The following is a 6,000-nucleotide window of genomic DNA, read 5'->3' on the forward strand; positions in this document are numbered from 1 at the left end:
ACACATCATGTTCTCTACTTCACCCTGACCTGATGTCATTATACAATACAACACATTAAACACCACACATCATGTTCTCTACTTCACCCTGACCTGATGTCATTATACAATACAACACATTAAACACCACACATCATGTTCTCTACTTCACCCTGACCTGATGTCATTATACAATACAACACATTAAACACCACACATCATGTTCTCTACTTCACCCTGACCTGATGTCATTATACAATACAACACATTAAACACCACACATCATGTTCTCTACTTCACCCTGACCTGATGTCATTATACAATACAACACATTAAACACCACACATCATGTTCTCTACTTCACCCTGACCTGATGTCATTATACAATACAACACATTAAACACCACACATCATGTTCTCTACTTCACCCTGACCTGATGTTATTATACAATACAACACATTAAACACCACACATCATGTTCTCTACTTCACCCTGACCTGATGTCATTATACAATACAACACATTAAACACCACACATCATGTTCTCTACTTCACCCTGACCTGATGTCATTATACAATACAACACATTAAACACCACACATCATGTTCTCTACTTCACCCTGACCTGATGTCATTATACAATACAACACATTAAACACCACACATCATGTTCTCTACTTCACCCTGACCTGATGTCATTATACAATACAACACATTAAACACCACACATCATGTTCTCTACTTCACCCTGACCTGATGTCATTATACAATACAACACATTAAACACCACACATCATGTTCTCTACTTCACCCTGACCTGATGTCATTATACAATACAACACATTAAACACCACACATCATGTTCTCTACTTCACCCTGACCTGATGTCATTATACAATACAACACATTAAACACCACACATCATGTTCTCTACTTCACCCTGACCTGATGTTATTATACAATACAACACATTAAACACCACACATCATGTTCTCTACTTCACCCCTGACCTGATGTCATTATACAATACAACACATTAAACACCACACATCATGTTCTCTACTTCACCCTGACCTGATGTCATTATACAATACAACACATTAAACACCACACATCATGTTCTCTACTTCACCCTGACCTGATGTCATTATACAATACAACACATTAAACACCACACATCATGTTCTCTACTTCACCCTGACCTGATGTCATTATACAATACAACACATTAAACACCACACATCATGTTCTCTACTTCACCCTGACCTGATGTCATTATACAATACAACACATTAAACACCACACATCATGTTCTCTACTTCACCCTGACCTGATGTCATTATACAATACAACACATTAAACACCACACATCATGTTCTCTACTTCACCCTGACCTGATGTCATTATACAATACAACACATTAAACACCACACATCATGTTCTCTACTTCACCCTGACCTGATGTCATTATACAATACAACACATTAAACACCACACATCATGTTCTCTACTTCACCCTGACCTGATGTCATTATACAATACAACACATTAAACACCACACATCATGTTCTCTACTTCACCCTGACCTGATGTTATTATACAATACAACACATTAAACACCACACATCATGTACTCTACTTCACACTGACCTGATGTCATTATACAATACAACACATTAAACACCACACATCATGTTCTCTACTACACCCTGACCTGATGTCATTATACAATACAACACATTAAACACCACACATCATGTTCTCTACTTCACCCTGACCTGATGTTATTATACAATACAACACATTAAACACCACACATCATGTTCTCTACTTCACCCTGACCTGATGTCATTATACAATACAACACATTAAACACCACACATCATGTTCTCTACTTCACTCGTGATGTGTTACTGTCAGTGTGTGTTACTGGTGTGTTACTGTTAGTGTGTGTGTTACTGTTAGTGTGTGTGTTACTGTTAGTGTGTGTGTTACTGTTAGTCTGTGTGTTACTGTCAGGTGTGTGTGTTACTGTCAGTGTGTGTGTTACTGTCAGTGTGTGTGTTACTGTCAGTGTGTGTGTGTGTGTGTGTTACTGTTAGTGTGTGTGTGTGTGTGTGTGTGTGTGTGTGTGTGTGTGTGTGTGTGTGTGTGTGTGTGTGTGTGTGTGTTACTGTCGGTGTGTGTGTGTTACTGTTAGTGTGTGTGTGTTACTGTCAGTGTGTGTGTGTTACTGTCAGTGTGTGTGTGTTACTGTCAGTGTGTGTGTGTTACTGTCAGTGTGTGTGTGTTACTGTCAGTGTGTGTGTGTTACTTTCAGTGTGTGTGTGTTACTTTCAGTGTGTGTGTGTGTTACTGTCAGTGTGTGTGTTACTGTTAGTGTGTGTGTTACTGTTACTGTGTGTTACTGTCAGTGTGTGTTACTGTCAGTGTGTGTGTTACTGTCAGTGTGTGTGTTACTGTCAGTGTGTGTGTGTGTGTGTGTTACTGTTAGTGTGTGTGTGTTACTGTCAGTGTGTGTGTGTGTGTGTGTGTGTGTGTGTGTGTGTGTGTGTGTGTGTGTGTGTGTTACTGTTAGCGTGTGTGTGTGTGTTACTGTTAGCGTGTGTGTTACTGTTAGCGTGTGTGTGTGTGTGTGTTACTGTTAGTGTGTGTGTGTTACTGTTAGTGTGTGTGTGTTACTGTTAGTGTGTGTGTGTTACTGTCAGTGTGTGTGTGTTACTGTCAGTGTGTGTGTGTTACTGTCAGTGTGTGTGTGTTACTGTCAGTGTGTGTGTTACTGTCATGTGTGTGTGTTACTTTCAGTGTGTGTGTGTGTTACTGTCAGTGTGTGTGTGTGTTACTGTCAGTGTGTGTGTGTGTGTTACTGTCAGTGTGTGTGTGTGTTACTGTCAGTGTGTGTGTTACTGTTAGTGTGTGTGTGTGTTACTGTTAGCGTGTGTGTGTTACTGTTAGCGTGTGTGTGTGTGTTACTGTTAGCGTGTGTGTGTTACTGTTAGCGTGTGTGTGTTACTGTTAGCGTGTGTGTGTGTTACTGTTAGCGTGTGTGTGTGTTACTGTCAGTGTGTGTGTGTGTTACTGTCAGTGTGTGTGTTACTGTCAGTGTGTGTGTTACTGTTAGTGTGTGTGTGTTACTGTCAGTGTGTGTGTGTTACTTTCAGTGTGTGTGTGTTACTTTCAGTGTGTGTGTGTGTTACTGTCAGTGTGTGTGTGTGTTACTGTCAGTGTGTGTGTGTGTTACTGTCAGTGTGTGTGTTACTGTCAGTGTGTGTGTTACTGTGTGTGTGTTACTGTTAGTGTGTGTGTGTTACTGTTAGCGTGTGTGTGTTACTGTTAGCGTGTGTGTGTGTGTGTTACTGTTAGCGTGTGTGTGTGTTACTGTTAGCGTGTGTGTGTGTTACTGTTAGCGTGTGTGTGTGTTACTGTTAGTGTGTGTGTGTTACTGTCAGTGTGTGTGTGTGTTACTGTCAGTGTGTGTGTTACTGTTAGTGTGTGTGTGTGTTACTGTTAGTGTGTGTGTGTTACTGTTAGCGTGTGTGTGTGTTACTGTTAGCGTGTGTGTGTGTTACTGTTAGCGTGTGTGTGTGTTACTGTTAGCGTGTGTGTGTGTTACTGTTAGCGTGTGTGTGTGTTACTGTTAGCGTGTGTGTGTGTTACTGTTAGCGTGTGTGTGTGTTACTGTTAGCGTGTGTGTGTGTTACTGTTAGCGTGTGTGTGTGTTACTGTTAGCGTGTGTGTGTGTTACTGTTAGCGTGTGTGTGTGTTACTGTCAGTGTGTGTGTTACTGTCAGCGTGTGTGTGTGTTACTGTTAGCGTGTGTGTGTGTTACTGTCAGCGTGTGTGTGTGTTACTGTCAGCGTGTGTGTGTGTTACTGTTAGTGTGTGTGTTACTGTCAGTGTGTGTGTTACTGTCAGTGTGTGTGTTACTGTCAGTGTGTGTTACTGTGTTTTACTGTCAGTGTGTGTGTTACTGTCAGTGTGTGTGTTACTGTCAGTGTGTGTGTTACTGTCAGTGTGTGTGTTACTGTCAGTGTGTGTGTTACTGTCAGTGTGTGTGTTACTGTCAGCGTGTGTGTGTGTTACTGTCAGCGTGTGTGTGTGTTACTGTTAGCGTGTGTGTGTGTTACTGTTAGCGTGTGTGTGTGTTACTGTTAGCGTGTGTGTGTGTTACTGTCAGCGTGTGTGTGTGTTACTGTTAGTGTGTGTGTTACTGTCAGTGTGTGTGTTACTGTCAGTGTGTGTGTTACTGTCAGTGTGTGTGTTACTGTCAGTGTGTGTTACTGTGTGTTACTGTCAGTGTGTGTGTTACTGTCAGTGTGTGTGTTACTGTCAGTGTGTGTGTTACTGTCAGTGTGTGTGTTACTGTCAGTGTGTGTGTTACTGTCAGTGTGTGTGTTACTGTCAGAGTGTGTGTTACTGTTAGTGTGTGTTACTGTCAGTGTGTGTGTTACTGTCAGTGTGTGTGTTACTGTCAGTGTGTGTGTTACTGTCAGTGTGTGTGTGTGTGTGTGTGTGTGTGTTACTGTTAGTGTGTGTGTGTGTGTTACTGTTAGCGTGTGTGTGTGTGTGTGTTACTGTTAGCGTGTGTGTGTGTTACTGTTAGCGTGTGTGTGTGTTACTGTTAGCGTGTGTGTGTGTTACTGTTAGCGTGTGTGTGTGTTACTGTCAGTGTGTGTGTGTTACTGTCAGTGTGTGTGTGTTACTGTTAGCGTGTGTGTGTTACTGTTAGCGTGTGTGTGTGTTACTGTTAGCGTGTGTGTGTGTGTGTTACTGTTAGCGTGTGTGTGTTACTGTCAGTGTGTGTGTGTGTTACTGTCAGTGTGTGTGTGTGTTACTGTCAGTGTGTGTGTTACTGTCAGTGTGTGTGTTACTGTCAGCGTGTGTGTGTGGGTGTTACTGTTAGTGTGTGTGTTACTGTCAGCGTGTGTGTGTGTGTGTTACTGTTAGTGTGTGTGTGTTACTGTTAGCGTGTGTGTGTGTGTGTGTGTGTGTGTGTGTGTGTTACTGTTAGCGTGTGTGTGTGTTACTGTTAGCGTGTGTGTGTGTGTTACTGTTAGCGTGTGTGTGTGTTACTGTCAGTGTGTGTGTTACTGTCAGTGTGTTACTGTCAGTGTGTGTTACTGTTAGTGTGTGTGTTACTGTCAGTGTGTGTGTTACTGTCAGTGTGTGTGTTACTGTCAGTGTGTGTTACTGTTAGTGTGTGTGTTACTCTCAGTGTGTGTGTTACTGTCAGTGTGTGTGTTACTGTTAGTGTGTGTGTTACTGTTAGTGTGTGTGTGTGTTACTGTTAGCGTGTGTGTGTGTGTTACTTTAGCGTGTGTGTGTGTTACTGTTAGCGTGTGTGTGCGTTACTGTTAGCGTGTGTGTGCGTTACTGTCAGCGTGTGTGTGTGTTACTGTTAGTGTTACTGTTAGCGTGTGTTACTGTTAGCGTGTGTTACTGTTAGCGTGTGTGTTACTGTTAGCGTGTGTGTTACTGTTAGCGTGTGTGTTACTGTTAGCGTGTGTGTTACTGTTAGCGTGTGTGTTACTGTGTGTGTTACTGTGTCCAATTTCCTCCCAAGGACCTCCCACCACCCTAATCAGTCCTTTAAAGAACTACAGAGAGGGGAGAGAGGAGAATACCTCATTAACACTCCTTACAGCAACACAGAGAGGAGAATACCTCATTAACACTCCTTACAGCAACACAGAGAGGAGAATACCTCATTAACACTCCTTACAGCAACACAGAGAGGAGAATACCTCATTAACACTCCTTACAGCAACACAGAGAGGAGAATACCTCATTAACACTCCTTACAGCAACACAGAGAGGAGAATACCTCATTAACACTCCTTACAGCAACACAGAGAGGAGAATACCTCATTAACACTCCTTACAGCAACACAGAGAGGAGAATACATCATTAACACTCCTTACAGCAACACAGAGAGGAGAATACCTCATTAACACTCCTTACAGCAACACAGAGAGGAGAATACCTCATTAACACTCCTTACAGCAACACAGAGAGGAGA

At 42.2% G+C, this 6,000-nt stretch overlaps 1 protein-coding gene across 11 annotated transcripts in view; it reads right to left on the bottom strand.

Moving 5' to 3' along the window:
- LOC106575830 (vacuolar protein sorting-associated protein 8 homolog) overlaps positions 1-6,000 on the bottom strand; it is a 182,517-nt gene that overhangs the window by 119,041 nt on the left and 57,476 nt on the right. The gene's annotated exons all lie outside the window — the stretch shown is intronic.

The sequence above is a fragment of the Salmo salar genome, chromosome ssa17, assembly GCF_905237065.1.
Source record: "Salmo salar chromosome ssa17, Ssal_v3.1, whole genome shotgun sequence".
Classification (NCBI taxonomy): Eukaryota; Metazoa; Chordata; class Actinopteri; order Salmoniformes; family Salmonidae; genus Salmo; species Salmo salar.